The sequence below is a fragment of the Triticum dicoccoides genome, chromosome 3B (assembly GCF_002162155.2).
Source record: "Triticum dicoccoides isolate Atlit2015 ecotype Zavitan chromosome 3B, WEW_v2.0, whole genome shotgun sequence".
Classification (NCBI taxonomy): Eukaryota; Viridiplantae; Streptophyta; class Magnoliopsida; order Poales; family Poaceae; genus Triticum; species Triticum dicoccoides.
Window position 1 is genome coordinate 22,300,499 of NC_041385.1, and position 17,362 is coordinate 22,317,860.

Sequence of the window (17,362 nt, forward strand, 5' to 3'; positions counted from 1 at the left end):
TGCTATACATGGCTAGCAGTAGCGAGCTTTAGTGCAGAGCACTGCTGCTAATATCTGCAGCACTTTTTAGCAGGAAGCGCTATTGGTGTCACAGCCCCAGTTCAGCCCTTGCTTGACTTTGCTTGTTCATCATGCCATCATGTTTAAATTCCAAAGAAATTTGAAATGGGGATTGTTGAAACCCTAGCACCAAATGAAATTAACTAGGTTCAATAAAAATATTTTCAATAACCCAGAATGCCCTTTGGAAATGTTCATAATTTCTGTTAAAGGTGAAAACCTCTTCCAAAAATGATGAACATATTTATAGGCTATTCCTGGATTTTTGAATTAAATTATATAGTATTTGCATTTGGGCATTTAATTGCTAATAATATTTTAAATGCTCAAATAATCACAAACTGAAATGTTTACTGTTGGAAATATTCCAAACAGTGGCCACAGTCAGTTGCATGATTTTTGGAAATGCTCTGGCATTTTTAATAAATCCAAACACAATTACAGAAAATAGGAAATAGTAATAAAAAAAGGGAGAGAGAAAGGTTTACCTGACCTTACCTGGCAGCCCGCTGGCCGGCCCAGCACTGTGCTGGCCCGTGCCAGCCACCTGCTTCCTCCCGCCAGAGCAGGCAGGTAGCTGCCTGTCGGCCGCGCGCGCCGCCGTGCGCCACCTCCTGCCTGGTTGCCTCCCTCCTCGATGCGCCTGGAGACGCCACGACACCCCTGGCCTCTCTCTCACTCTCCCTGGAACCCCTCGCGTTCTCCCTCGCTCCTCCCCCTCCTCTGCTCTCTCTCCCTCACGCGCCCGAGCGGAGCCCTTCGCCGCCGACGCCGTTTACCGGGGCCACAGCCACCCCCTCGCTCCCAATATGCATCCCTGAGGTCCGCCCTGACCCCGTGGAGCTACACACGCGACGCACGCAACCAGAGGAGGCCGCAGTCGACCGGAGCGTCGCCGTCCTCATCTCCGGTGCCCGGAGATCGCCGTCGTCAATTCGCCGTTGCAGAGGCCTCCCCGAGCCCACCGAGCTTCTCTCCCGACCCCTCGTGAGCCCCTGTCCATTTCCCCTCTCTCCCCGTGCCCGTCCGTGCCTTCTAACCACCCCGATTGTCGGAGCCGACAGTTCCTCGCCGCCGGCGATGACGCAGTCGGTGCTAGAGCCACCGTAGCTAACTCCCGAGCACGGCAACGTGCTCAACACCCTTCCAGGAGCCGAGCGCGCCCACCCGTGTGACCTGCCGTGCCCCCTAGCGCCAACCCGCACCAACCCCGAGCTCCGGCCGCCGCCGCGAGCTCGATTCCGGCGAGCCCGTTCGACCTCAGCCCCTCCCGCTTGCCTAGATGGATGCGGCTGAGCGCCAGCTACGCATAGGTGATCGCTGCCGCTGTTTTGGTCGCCGGAGCAGGATTTCCGACCCCCTCCGCCGTCTCTGGCTCCGCCGGCGACGAGCCGCGGGTCAACTCCGGCGAGTTGACCCGGGGTTTGACCCCCTGACGTGTGGGCCCAGGCGCCTGCTTAGTTAGTGCTAGGTTAGTTCGTGTTAATTAACTTAGTTAATTAGGTGAGCCACTGACATGCGGGCCCCGCCCGGCTAACTAAGTTAGTTAGGGCTAACTAACTTGGTTAGTTGACTGGGTCACCGACCAGTGGACCCCACTGGTCAGGTTTGACTTGGTCGACGCCTTTGACTTGCTAACGTCATGCCGACGTCATGCTGACGCAGTAACTTATTTTCTGAATTTATTTTTTATATATAAGAAATTTCAGAAAATGCCTAAAACTTCTAAAATTCATAGAAATTCAACCGTAACTCCAAATTAAATAATTTATATATGAAAAATATCAGAAAAATTCAAGGAATCCATCTGTACCATTTTCATGCATGTTAGAACAACTTATAGCTGCTGTTTAGCACAAATCAATTAAATGGCATTTGAATAATCACATATGGGGTTTAAATTTGAATCTTATATTCAAACCAACTTCATTTAATCTGTTGCTAGTTGCATTAGCTCAAAACACATTCATATTGCCATGTCATGAGCATGCATCATATTGTGCATTGCATTGATTGTGTTCCTTTCTGTGTTGCCGGTATTTGTCCCCTCTCGATAGACGTGATACCGATGATGTGATCGTTGACACTGATGAAGACTCAATGTTATCTTCAGAAGTGCCAGGCAAGCAAAACCCCCTTGTTCATTCCGATATAATCCTACTCTCTCGCTCCTGCTCTCTTTTAATGCATTAGGACAACACCGATTCATCTGTTACTTGCTGCGGTAGCTGAACCCCTTTATCCTCTGCATGACCTGTCATTGCCACAGTAAATAGGTGAAACCCACTAGCATGAGTAGGAGTTGTTTGAGCCCTGTTGTGCCTACTCATTCATGCTTGTTTGTCATGCCTGCTACTGCTTAGAGTTGAGTCAGGTCTGATTCATCGGGGATGAATCAGAGGCGTGTGAACATGTCCTACTGTGTGTGAGCTAAGTGTGTGAATACGATTTGGTAAAGGTAGCGGTGAGAGGCCATGTAGGAGTACATGGTGGGTTGTCTCATTGCAGCCGTCCTCAGGAACTGAGTTCTGTGTTTGTGATCCATGATTCAGCTACTACCACGCATTGGGCCCGAAACCAATGGACCCTCTCGGCTTCTTGATCACCCTTGTCCTCTGTCCAGGAGTTGCAAGTAGTTTCTGGTGTTTGTAGTATGCTGGAGGCCGTGCGCAGCGCTGACCGTAGGGGTGGGCTGTGATGCGGTAGGCACGTGGCCGGGTATACCGGGCGCCCGTTTGGTGTCTCGGGAACCCTGTTCACATCGTTTGGGGCTGTGAGCGAAACTCCGGCCGGATCTCCTCATGGATGGAACCCGAATAGGCGATAAACCTGGACTAGAGACTTGAGTGTTTAGGCAGGCCGTGGCCGACACCCACGTTGGGCTTCCGCTTGAAGGTTGCCGAGTACATGTCGTGTAAACGGCGGTAAGTGGTGAGAGCGTGTGTGAAGAAGTACACCCCTGCAGGGTTAATATCATCTATTCGAATAGCCGTGTCCGCGGAACAGGACTTCTGGGTTGCTTATATCAGTTCATAGACAAGTGAAAGTGGATACTTTAAAATGCGCAAGATAAGCGTGAGTTCTATGGATGGCGTTCTCGTAGGGAGACGGGAGCGGATCCATAGTGGTGTATTGATATGGTGAATATGTGGACTCGTGTGCGCCACCTCAAAAGAGTTACTTGCAGTCGTAGTTCAGGATAGCCACCGAGTCAAAGCTGGCTTGCTGCAGTTAAACTCCACCACCCCCTTGTTGATAATGATGCATATGTAGATAGATCTGATGTAAGTCTTGCTGGGTACATTTGTACTCACGTTTGCCTATTTTATGTTTTTGCAGAGAGACTTCGGTCTCGCTAGTAGTTCCACGTGGACTTCGACGTTTAGCTTGATACCTCAGCTACGATCTTGTGCCCTCGGCAGGATCTGATAGATAGTCAGGCTTCTCAGCCTTTTTCATTTATAGATGTCTGTACTCAGACATGATAGCTTCCGTTTGTGCTTTGACTTGTATGCTCTGATTGTTGGGTCGTGAGACCCATGTTTTAATGTCTCGCTCCTCGGAGCCTAATGAATAATTACTTGAGTCGTAGAGACATGTTGTGATGCCATGTTGTATTTGCACATATCGAGCATATTGTGTGTATGTTATTGAAATGCTTGGTATGTGTGGGATCTGACCATCTAGTTGTTTATCTTTAGTAGCCTCTCTTACCGGGAAATGTCTCCTAGTGTTTCCACTGAGCCATGGTAGCTTGCTACTGCTCCGGAACACTTAGGCTGGCCGGCATGTGTCCTTCTTCGTTCCTGTGTCTGTCCCTTCGGGGAAGTGTCACGCGATGAATACCGGAGTCCTGTTAGCCCGCTACAGCCCGATTCACCGGAGTCCTGCTAGCCCAGTGCTACAGCCTGGATTCACTCGCTGATGACCGACACGTTCGATGCTGGGTCATGGATGCCTGTCCCTGTAAGTTTGTGCCACTTTGGATTTACGACTAGCCATGTCAGCCCGGGCTCCTTATCATATGGATGCTAGCGACACTGTCATATACCTGTGCCAAAAGGCGCAAACGGTCCCGGGTAACGGTAAGGCGACACCCGTGGGAATACCGTGCGTGAGGCCGCAAAGTGATATGAAGTGTTACATGCTAGATCTATGTGGCATTGAGTCGGGGTCCTGACAGCGTTGGTATCAGAGCTTGACTGCCTGTAGGATTACCAAGCCAAACTGGTCGAAGTTGAGTCTAGAAATGCTTTAGTTATATGTAAGGGAATTGATTGTGGGATGGAACGTAAGGCTCTTTTTACTCCTTATACCTCATGGCCTTCTGATCTGAGTCATCATCTTATCTTTTCTACGGGGATTAAGAGCTAGGCTATCTCTTCTTTCTATCAGGATCACGTATTACTAGTCCGCAGACTTATAGATTGTTGGGTTAAGCTTGAGTTCAGTTCCTACTACTTCCGTATGTTAATTGTTGATCTCGAAACCTTGATATTGTGCTTCTGAGTGGTTATGCCACCATTTTTGTGAATGTCTCAAATCTTTTCTGAGCATTTACAGCCGTTATGCTGTCCGAGTCATCCCAGGTTTCTAAGTAGTCTGATGCATTTGCAAATCCTTTTCCTCTGGTTTCAATGTCTTTTAGGCCAGGTTAATCACCCAAATTGTTGAGTTGAGGTAAGTTATTGCCTTGACATATAGGTTGGAGCTATTATTATGACCCTAGGTGTCTTAGGGGATCATCTAGTAATTTAGCCATGATTTGTGTCCCAGTGTGATGATTCTGGCTTTTATTCTCGAAAGCATCCCGTGATGCCACATAGTTAGTAGGTATTCTACTCCTGGGTTCTTGAACCCGAGATTCACCCTACTTGCTTCATGTTGATAGTTTTGCTCGTTCCTTTAGGGTATTAGTAACCTTTGCATTAGTCCTCGATGTTCGTGGTATTCCTTTCTTCCAAATACTATGAACCGCTTATGGCAGATGTTCCTCGCTGATCGAAAGATCACAATCAGAGTGCTCTCGATGGGTTCTCGATTCTACATTGTGACTCTGCCAGTTCTACCTTCCTGCATGGGTTATCCGGAAGAAATATGTTGAATTCGTTCGACATGCTAAACCATGCATCCACAACTCAGAAAATCGTATGTTCCTTTGAGTTGTCCCTCTTTAGTTGTCTTCTGACCCTCGTCTATCAATTGATAGTCAAGATTATGTGTGCATTCGTTCATCGATGCCTATTACTCTTGTGGTCCGTCCAGCCATTCCATTCAGAATGACTAGGAGAAACAAACTCCAGTACCTCTTCCATATCCAGGATTGGGTCAAAGAAGTTGTGCTCCGCAGATCAAATTGCTAATCCAGCTTTTGTTCTGTTCTACCTTGGAGTATTACCATCGTTATATCGGGATTGTTATAGGAATTGCACACCATCCTATGAACTCTTGGTACAGTGATACCTCTTGCCATCATTAGTCATTCCTCGGTCTTCGTGTTGATGCAACCGGAATACCGACAAATGAATTGTGATGTGTGAAATCAATATGCCTAGCAACCTCGTTGCTTGGTAGTTAAGGGACAATAATTTCATTCTTAGCGTGTTGGTTTTTGAATCATCCTTCTAAGACTGATCGTGCTACCTAGTCCTTATTTCGGTGCACCCTTCGATTGATGAGTTAGGATCTTGTAAAGTCCTCACTCATTTGATCATATCGTCTTGCCCTCAAAAGCGAGATTGTTCTCGAGCTTAGTAACATATCGGTGGTTCGTGATTTTTCGAATATCTTCTCGAAAGTATCACCAGGCTGTCACCTGACTGTTATGTTGAGCTCGTGATCAAGTTGGTTTCTTGTGAACCACCTTCTCTCCAAGAATCGGTGTTAGATATCCCTGAGCTAGTTGGTTAAGCTAGACAACAACTTGGAGAGTTGGAAGATAAAAGCTTGCCTGACTTAGTTCGTTCTAAAGGGATATTCTTGTGTAGTGTGTGTTGAAGAAAGATGATATCTTCATCGATTGGTCCTTGTGATCAGTTGCTGAACCTATTGTCTTATCAATCCTTTGATTTGAGTGTGGTCTATCGTCAAATCAAATCAGTACCAACGATGCTCGTAATGTTGTCTTATTCGTGGTTGATCCCTCGAGCATACACCATTACATCTTTGGTCTGACCAATGCTATCACCGTGTTCACTTAACTATGGAATTCCTTTTAAAAGGAAACCTAGATGAATTGTTGTTGAGCCCATTGACAACATCCTTATCTCCTCCATGATTTTGTTGAACATTGAGTTAGTGTTGGAAACTTTCGAAAGCATTTGTTCATGCTAGCTCATGAAGCATATGTTTGGATGAAGGTAGTGACTTCCTCTTATACACGTGCATTTGGTGAAAGTTGCCGCCGTGAATTTGAGAAAGATTGTTTTGTTTTCTTTGGAATCATCCCAAATCAGTCATGCACACGTGCGAAGTATTCTGTAGTCTGGAGACTTGCAACCTTCATTCTATATGTGTCCCTAGCACACTAAGCCACTGATTGACTTGTTCAAGGAAAAGAAGTCTATGCTTGGGATCTAATCCATGGACTTGCGTAAAGACTTCGATATCCTCGATGATGGTTCTCCACCTGAACTCGGTAGTGTTTAATTATAAGACTGCTACGTGGCCATGCTTGTCTGGGACAACGTGTTCGCATGTTTGTAGCAGAACCAGCTCATGTTTTGGAGCTTACTATCGTAGCTCACTCCCCGAGAATCCCGCAACATTATCTCGTCGATTTGTGTTGCAAACTTTCATTTTTCTTTCTAGACTTGATGAGTCTGGGATATCCTGACACCAACCAGATCTGAATCTCAGGCAGATGTGATGGTTGGAACATTTCCCAAGAGTTATAATATTGGTCTCTCAATAACCGGCAAGGTGGATGTCGTGGCCAACACACCCATCCGGTAGACCTATTATTATAGTATCTTGTTTGAGGAAGTTGGCCACCTCCCCATAGGGATTTCATAGGATTACTCCCTAGTTGCCCCTATGGATTTCTGTGTTCCGAAGTCCGACCTTTTACTTGATGTTCTAGATATCAAACCATATCTATGGGTGGATTACGCTAGCACATCAAGGAGAACATTAGAAGCGGAGTGCTAAATGTCTCTCGGTCGATCATCCAGATTTTATTTGCTTGGCCTCGCTAAGGTGAAATCTAAGAAAGTGTTATCCTCCTTCGCATCTGCATCGTCCATCGCTATTCATCATGGTAGTATGTTGTGTTGTCAGCACCCTTGAAGCGGTTGTTGATAAAACCTTGATGATTGTGGAAATGCTCAAGTTCTCGAGAGCACGCACAAGCGCTACGTGTTATCATCGGCTCTAACTGGGATTCCTCTCAGTTTCCTCGGCAATGCTATAACCCTTTCAAACAGTGAATCCACTCTCTATTTTTGGGTTCTTCCCCAGTTACCAGAATCATTCCCAGCATTTGCATTTTGTTCCCAGCTTGCACCGCCAATGTGCCATTCTACCATGGGTCTCTTCCATTTCCGGTGATAAGCAAATTCATCCATTACGTTGTCTTCAACAAGGTAATCCACATCATCCAAGTCTGAATATGCCATTCTACTGACCCCCTCCACACGATCGCTTGAGAATTGCCTTAGGCTGGTATAAAGGTTTTCAATGATCTCTGAATCAAAGGTAATTCTTTTTGCCACTTAAGGAAATAATCTACGAATCACCCTCCTCCAGGATGTTTCGTCGTGGTATCATGGCAACTCAACTCCTCGCTACGTTGACAACCGTTTACCACCTTCTTAGGTGTGGAATTGTTGTCTACCTAGTGAACCTTGTCACCTGCTCCACTCCATCCCTCTAGAGGTGTGCTTCGTCTCTCAGCTCGAGAGATGATACTATGTCTCATTCCGTGAGTTGCTCGATCTTCGAGAAGATCGATTCCTGTAGAGTTTCTTTCTGCTGTCATCGTGTTGGAGGAAGATCTCGAAAGCGAAGACATCGAGATCAATTTGAAGCAATGAATCAACATCTTTGAGGAGGATAATGGATCATGAAGACTGTGTCAGTTCCGTGTCCCCTCTGTCTTCTTACCTCACGTCTTGAATCTCGGGACGAGATTTTTGTTTAGTGGGGGTGAGTTGTCACAGCCCCAGTTCAGCCCTTGCTTGACTTTGCTTGTTCATCATGCCATCATGTTTAAATTCCAAAGAAATTTGAAATGGGGATTGTTGAAACCCTAGCACCAAATGAAATTAACTAGGTTCAATAAAAATATTTTCAATAACCCAGAATGCCCTTTGGAAATGTTCATAATTTCTGTTAAAGGTGAAAACCTCTTCCAAAAATGATGAACATATTTATAGGCTATTCCTGGATTTTTGAATTAAATTATATAGTATTTGCATTTGGGCATTTAATTGCTAATAATATTTTAAATGCTCAAATAATCACAAACTGAAATGTTTACTGTTGGAAATATTCCAAACAGTGGCCACAGTCAGTTGCATGATTTTTGGAAATGCTCTGGCATTTTTAATAAATCCAAACACAATTACAGAAAATAGGAAATAGTAATAAAAAAAGGGAGAGAGAAAGGTTTACCTGACCTTACCTGGCAGCCCGCTGGCCGGCCCAGCACTGTGCTGGCCCGTGCCAGCCACCTGCTTCCTCCCGCCAGAGCAGGCAAGCAGCTGCCTGTCGGCCGCGCGCGCCGCCGTGCGCCACCTCCTTCCTGGTTGCCTCCCTCCTCGATGCGCCTGGAGACGCCACGACACCCCTGGCCTCTCTCTCACTCTCCCTGGAACCCCTCGCGTTCTCCCTCGCTCCTCCCCCTCCTCTGCTCTCTCTCCCTCACGCGCCCGAGCGGAGCCCTTCGCCGCCGACGTTGTTTACCGGGGCCACAGCCACCCCCTCGCTCCCACTATGCATCCCTGAGCTCCGCCCTGACCCCGTGGAGCTACACACGCGACGCACGCGACCAGAGGAGGCCGCAGTCGACCGGAGCGTCGTCGTCCTCATCTCCGGTGCCCGGAGATCGCCGTCGTCAATTCGCCGTTGCAGAGGCCTCCCCGAGCCCACCGAGCTTCTCTCCCGACCCCTCGTGAGCCCCTGTCCATTTCCCCTCTCTCCCCGTGCCCGTCCGTGCCTTCTAACTACCCCGATTGTCGGAGCCGACAGTTCCTCGCCGCCGGCGATGACGCAGTCGGTGCTAGAGCCACCGTAGCTAACTCCCGAGCACGGCAACGTGCTCAGCACCCTTCCAGGAGCCGAGCGCGCCCACCCGTGTGACCTGCCGTGCCCCCTAGCGCCAACCCGCACCAACCCCGAGCTCCGGCCGCCGCCGCGAGCTCGATTCCGGCGAGCCCGTTCGACCTCAGCCCCTCCCGCTTGCCTAGATGGATGCGGCTGAGCGCCAGCTACGCGTAGGTGATCGCTGCCGCTGTTTTGGTCGCCGGAGGAGGATTTCCGACCCCCTCCGCCGTCTCTGGCTCCGCCGGCGATGAGCCGCGGGTCAACTCCGGCGAGTTGACCCGGGGTTTGACCCCCTGACGTGTGGGCCCAGGCGCCTGCTTAGTTAGTGCTAGGTTAGTTCGTGTTAATTAACTTAGTTAATTAGGTGAGCCACTGACATGCGGGCCCCGCCCGGCTAACTAAGTTAGTTAGGGCTAACTAACTTGGTTAGTTGACTGGGTTACTGACCAGTGGACCCCACTGGTCAGGTTTGACCTGGTCGACGCCTTTGACTTGCTAACGTCATGCCGACGTCATGCTGACGCAGTAACTTATTTTCTGAATTTATTTTTTATATATAAGAAATTTCAGAAAATGCCTAAAACTTCTAAAATTCATAGAAATTCAACCGTAACTCCAAATTAAATAATTTATATATGAAAAATTATCAGAAAAATTCAAGGAATCCATTTGTACCATTTTCATGCATGTTAGAACAACTTATAGCTGCTGTTTAGCACAAATCAATTAAATGGCATTTGAATAATCACATATGGGGTTTAAATTTGAATCTTATATTCAAACCAACTTCATTTAATCTGTTGCTAGTTGCATTAGCTCAAAACACATTCATATTGCCATGTCATGAGCATGCATCATATTGTGCATTGCATTGATTGTGTTCCTTTCTGTGTTGCCGGTATTTGTCCCCTCTCGATAGACGTGATACCGATGATGTGATCGTTGACACTGATGAAGACTCAATGTTATCTTCAGAAGTGCCAGGCAAGCAAAACCCCCTTGTTCATTCCGATATAATCCTACTCTCTCGCTCCTGCTCTCTTTTAATGCATTAGGACAACACCGATTCATCTGTTACTTGCTGCGGTAGCTGAACCCCTTTATCCTCTGCATGACCTGTCATTGCCACAGTAAATAGGTGAAACCCACTAGCATGAGTAGGAGTTGTTTGAGCCCTGTTGTGCCTACTCATTCATGCTTGTTTGTCATGCCTGCTACTGCTTAGAGTTGAGTCAGGTCTGATTCATCGGGGATGAATCAGAGGTGTGTGAACATGTCCTACTGTGTGTGAGCTAAGTGTGTGAATACGATTTGGTAAAGGTAGCGGTGAGAGGCCATGTAGGAGTACATGGTGGGTTGTCTCATTGCAGCCGTCCTCAGGAACTGAGTTCTGTGTTTGTGATCCATGATTCAGCTACTACCACGCATTGGGCCCGAAACCAATGGACCCTCTCGGCTTCTTGATCACCCTTGTCCTCTGTCCAGGAGTTGCAAGTAGTTTCTGGTGTTTGTAGTATGTTGGAGGCCGTGCGCAGCGCTGACCGTAGGGGTGGGCTGTGATGCGGTAGGCACGTGGCCGGGTATACCGGGCGCCCGTTTGGTGTCTCGGGAACCCTGTTCACATCGTTTGGGGCTGTGAGCGAAACTCCGGCCGGATCTCCTCATGGATGGAACCCGAATAGGCGATAAACCTGGACTAGAGACTTGAGTGTTTAGGCAGGCCGTGGCCGACACCCACGTTGGGCTTTCGCTTGAAGGTTGCCGAGTACATGTCGTGTAAACGGCGGTAAGTGGTGAGAGCGTGTGTGAAGAAGTACACCCCTGCAGGGTTAATATCATCTATTCGAATAGCCGTGTCCGCGGAACAGGACTTCTGGGTTGCTTATATCAGTTCATAGACAAGTGAAAGTGGATACTTTAAAATGCGCAAGATAAGCGTGAGTGCTATGGATGGCGTTCTCGTAGGGAGACGGGAGCGGATCCATAGTGGTGTATTGATATGGTGAATATGTGGACTCGTGTGCGCCACCTCAAAAGAGTTACTTGCAGTCGTAGTTCAGGATAGCCACCGAGTCAAAGCTGGCTTGCTGCAGTTAAACTCCACCACCCCCTTGTTGATAATGATGCATATGTAGATAGATCTGATGTAAATCTTGCTGGGTACATTTGTACTCACGTTTGCCTATTTTATGTTTTTGCAGAGAGACTTCGGTCTCGCTAGTAGTTCCACGTGGACTTCGACGTTTAGCTTGATACCTCAGCTACGATCTTGTGCCCTCGGCAGGATCTTATAGATAGTCAGGCTTCTCAGCCTTTTTCATTTATAGATGTCTGTACTCAGACATGATAGCTTCCGTTTGTGCTTTGACTTGTATGCTCTGATTGTTGGGTCGTGAGACCCATGTTTGTAATGTCTCGCTCCTCGGAGCCTAATGAATAATTACTTGAGTCGTAGAGACATGTTGTGATGCCATGTTGTATTTGCACATATCGAGCATATTGTGTGTATGTTATTGAAATGCTTGGTATGTGTGGGATCTGACCATCTAGTTGTTTATCTTTAGTAGCCTCTCTTACCGGGAAATGTCTCCTAGTGTTTCCACTGAGCCATGGTAGCTTGCTACTGCTCTGGAACACTTAGGCTGGCCGGCATGTGTCCTTCTTCGTTCCTGTGTCTGTCCCTTCGGGGAAATGTCACGCGATGAATACCGGAGTCCTGTTAGCCCGCTACAGCCCGGTTCACCGGAGTCCTGCTAGCCCAGTGCTACAGCCTGGATTCACTCGCTGATGACCGACACGTTCGATGCTGGGTCATGGATGCCTGTCCCTGTAAGTTTGTGCCACTTTGGATTTACGACTAGCCATGTCAGCCCGGGCTCCTTATCATATGGATACTAGCGACACTGTCATATACGTGTGCCAAAAGGCGCAAACGGTCCCGGGTAACGGTAAGGCGACACCCGTGGGAATACCGTGCGTGAGGCCGCAAAGTGATATGAAGTGTTACATGCTAGATCTATGTGGCATTGGGTCGGGGTCCTAACAATTGGTAAGGGAGCGCTACTCCTAACTTTATTCCCCTCGCTACTGCTAGTTTTATTAGTTTCTGTTTTTTTCTGCCTATTTTGTTTTGTATTTGAATAGGCTTTATACAATAATCTTTAGCATATCATACACATACAAATGTAATCATAGCATATACATATAAATAGTCTCATCAAATCATGTCATCATCATAATCATCATCCAACACAAAGTGGTCTCTCGTCATCATCTCGAAAATAGCGATACAAGTCTTGATTACTTGCAACTACATCGTCATCCATCTAAATAATGATATACGCGGGAAGAACTATCACTATGAGTGAGAGCGGAACTATACAGTACATGAGTTCGTATCCCTCTCTCGCATTAGCGTGAACCTAAACTAACTACTGGCTGTCGCTCGGAAACCGGAAACCGGTTCACCAGGGTCTGACACTCCGGCCACTCGTCGTATACTCCTGGCTTAGCACTTCTTCGCCATCGATGATCTATGCACCTGCATCGTCACATGAGTTGGACTAAAGTAGAAGCAACATATCATAAGCATAAATAACAAAGTTCATCGTACCCAAAATGCCCTAACTAGAGTGATCTTCGGTAGTCGAGGAGGACGGTTTAATTACATCACAAATATAGTTTCGTCGTGCATAACTCAAAGTTTTGTCATATAGAAACTATGGACTAAACAGACACATTGTAATATATCGACAATCACTCCAACATGTCGTGCCATCCATCCATGTCAGGGAGATAGTCCCCGAGCTTAGTGAAAGGCTTCAGGTCGAGACGCTGAGAGGCTACGCGTATCCGGACGTCTTCCCGAACATCCCTGTTTTTTCGACGACCTCGTTCATGATGATTTGGGTAAGTTCACGCTGGATCTGATAGAACTCAGCTCGAAGTCGATGATCCTCGATATCTCCTAAGTCCTTTGCCCATTGCAGAATATGGGCATCGCCGGATCTAGGTGACATGCGAAGGTTCTGGTGAGTCCGTCTGTACTCCAGCATGTGGTGTAGGGCATAGAATCCATCATTAAGAGAATCACTCAGTTGCTGGATGCAGTAGAAGTCGGTCTTATGGCCAAAGGCGGCCCTGCCATCCCTTCTCTTCTTGTCCTTGACCTCTCCACCCTGTGTGCCGTAGTAAAACATAGCACTGTCGGGAACAGACTTAATGTGGGTGTAATCCTTTTTGTTAATGTTCTTCGACGAGTCCAAGTAAAGAGCGTGGGAGTATCGGGGGTAGAGGATGATGAGGACGGCGCGCCCGCCGCTGTCCAAAATAAGTACACCTCAAATTAATTAGCCTCCACTGTGCAAATGAATGATTGAAATTGAAGGAAGGATATCCGCGCGGATGACTTACAGGGAATGATAAGGCACGAGAATCGCATCCTTGTCCTTATTGGCGAGCATGAAATCGACGAGGTAGTCCCTTGCGTATTCACAGTGCTTTGCGCAGACTGCCAAGAAGCCCTCGTGCATGAAGTACGGGTCAGTGACACAGATATAAGATATCTGCTCAACGCCGATGAGGTAGTTCATGTGCAAGGCATAAAGGCGGACAAATATAAAATCCAGCTTCTTCAAGTGAAGCATGTCGAAGATGTAATCGAAATGAAGGAAGAACATCTCCGCGGGGAATTTGTCGACGTATAACAATTGCCACGGCACGTTAACCACATAGAGTGGGTATCCTGGATTTTTCGAGGTGATGATGCCTTTCTCTATCCGCAGCACATCGTCATGAAGTCTCCTTACATCACCGAATCTGGCCCCTATCGCTGCTTTAGGTAGGATTGGTTCACCGGGGATATGCCATTTTGCCGCACCGGGGATATCTATACGGTCTTGAACCCGAGGCTGCTGAGGCGGCTGGATCATAGAAGCAGCTTTGTTGCCTTTCCTCTGTCTCTTCCTAGACTTCTTTACTACCGGAAGGTCGTCCATAATACGTCCAGACTCCGGAGGCTGCAATTCAGGCACCGACTCATGACACTCAAACCCTAAGTAGGGGCCAGTATTGACATACTGTTGAGTGTCATTGTCATCCTCATCCTCATCTATGGTGACGTCACCAGCGACTATTGGAGCCTCTTCCTCACCCCATCCACTATCACCCAGCACGACAGCCGACGCTAATTGGGTAGGTGGAGTGTTGATGTTCATACCTAACTGCGTGCTCCCTGCCGCCTCCAGACGAAGCAGACTCTTTGGTCACAATCGGACCCACCCATTGCAATCACCAAGCCGCCGTGGGGTCTCGTCGTGATCCCCCCGTAGTACCAGAGGAGCCAAATTCTCGTGGCCCGGTTTGACACTGGCCATGGAAAACCTTGAAGACGTCCGGGGGGATCGGCCGGCTGTGGAACAATGGTTCCTTCGGTTTCATTGTCGTTGCCTTCCCCACGTCCACCTTCTGGTCACCGATGATGTACAATATGGTGCACAGGGTTACGTTGGCCTGCAAATAAATGTCTGCGATGTGAGACATCCGAAAGGCAACGGAAACAGGAGATTATACATTTATTGAAGACGGCCGATGTGACAGATACCGTGAGGGCATCAAGCTCAGCCAAAGATGAAGCACCGCCGAGCACGTCCGGTGCCGGAGCAGGTGTGGGAGCCGGTGCAGGAGCAGGTCCAGTTGCAGGTGCTGGTGCAACACTAGTCGAGCTGCTCCTGAAGAAGTCAGCAAGGGGAAAGTCTACTGCATTTTTTTCTAGATTTTGCCTGCTCCAATTGAAAACGGCCGGAACCAAGACAGTAGACATATCTACAACCACCTACCGTTGTTGCGACTGTATCAGATGATTTCTTCTCAACCGCAGTCTCAACCTTCTTGTCGATGTTTTCTTCAGTTAACCTTCCTCTTTCCTTTCTCTCCTCCGTGGTCTCACGGTAGTACTTCTTCCACGTGGCGCCGTCTCCGACATCGTGCACGCGTCCATACGACGGTCGAGTCTCCACCGGGAGTCCTTTCAATATGTTCAACTCCCGGTTGAATGGAGTGTCCCACTTGGGCCTCGCCAACGCCTCAGACGGCGAGTCCCTTTCGGCCGCAATCCTGTGTTGCTCTCTCTGCAAAAGGCACAAGGATCGTTTACAAATATGACTAACGTGCAGTCGAATTGATCAGAAACTAAATTTACCAGCAGTCTCATGAACTCCGCCGTGACCGCGTTCGTCTCAAAAACCTTCTTCACTAGGTCCCAACGGTGCCGGGCCCTGCGGACTTCACGCTCCTGCGGGACGGTGAACTCCTCCAAGGGGTCTGGGATGCCCAGACTCTCACGTTCCGCGTCCTCCTTGGCCCATATGGACCTCTTCCCGCCGTAACCACGATTTTCCGAGGTGGTGGCCCCCCATGTTCCTCTGTTGAAGCCCCTTCATGTACTTTGACTTTTTTTGGCAGCTTCGGCCTCGCAAGCCACCTTGAATATTTCAAAGTGCTCTTCCGTGATTGTCGGATTATCCTTTACAATCTCGGAGTAGGGTTCCTTTTGTTGACGATCCGATGTTTCACCCTTGCTTTCCAGGCGGCCAACACGTTGCTAAACTTGGTCATGGCGTGTTTGTTTATCTTGTTCATTGCCGGGTCCTTATCTGGATCTTTATAATCATTTTCATTTCGGCCCGGGAACAAGAATATCTGGTGCAGTTTCTGTAGGAGGGAGGGCCTCATATTATCTATCTTCTTTAGTTTCTCATCATTGATGGTGGCGGTTGTCCGTATGATGCAGCCTATTTGATTGCCGTAGCACGCGCGCGCTTCAGCGGGCGCGTTTGGCTCAAAATTGCCGTTGCTCACCTCCGTGACCACCGGTCTAGTAGTCCTGAGCTTGTTAGGAAGACGTTGCCTCTTTGCTTTTGGTTCTATACCGGCTCCGCTAGTCTCGGCGCTGGTCTCAGTCTCAGCGCCGGTCTCGATGTCGGTCTCAGTCTCAGCGCCAGTCTCGATGTAGGTCTCAGTCTCCGATGTGACAGGTGGACCCAATAACATCAACGGTTGATCATCGGCTTCTCTCAAAAATTCGTCTGCCGCCAGGTAGACGTTGTCGCAGTCACCAGAACCCTGTCCTTCATCGTCGCTAGCCATGTTTCCTATGATTAAAGCTAGTCAATTAATTCTAGACCTAATAAAATGAATAATGACATAAAAAAGGCCTATGCTTTGCAGGAACGTTGACTCCTTCCCAGTACTCGATATGTGCTAGTTTGTCGCACAAGTCATGCCGAAATTCATGGAAAATTTCAGCATGACTTTTGCTAAAAAGTGGACAAATCTAGAACCTGAAATTTGCCGGAACAGAAATGAATCAGCATTCCGGCAAAACATAGGCCACTCGGCTTCATTCCCTGGAAGCAGTGTTCAAATATCAATTTTTGACACCGCAACACATGTCCAAATATACTCGAGCAACCACATGTCCAAATTTCACAAGCTAATTCAAAAACTAAGTGTAGAAGAAAATTCATTTAACTACTAATAGAACAAAATTCAATTTACTTTAGTGCTCTATAATAATGAAAGGAAAAAAATCAGTTAACTACTAATTTCATTCATTTAGGATATTCATTTAACTTCACCTAATTAACCTAGTGTACCACTACTACTAGCAGCACTACTAACCTAATTAACCTAGCAAAACCCTACTGCCCTAACTAAAAAGCATCTAATTAACATCTACTAGTACCACTACTGCCCTAACCTAATTAACATCTACTAGTATCACTATATACTACTAGCAGCACTACAACAACATTTTCTTCATTTTTTCTTTAAAAAACACCTATGAAAACAAAAACCCTAATTAAACCCTACTGCCCTAACTAACTTTTGTTGTAAATCAAATTTTTTGCTCTATACTAATTTTTGCTCTAACATCTACTACTTAACATCTTTTGCTCAAAATTAATTTTTTTTGCTACAAACTAAATTTTTCTCTAAACTAATTTTTGCTCTAAAATGCAGAGAGAGAGGAGGGGTG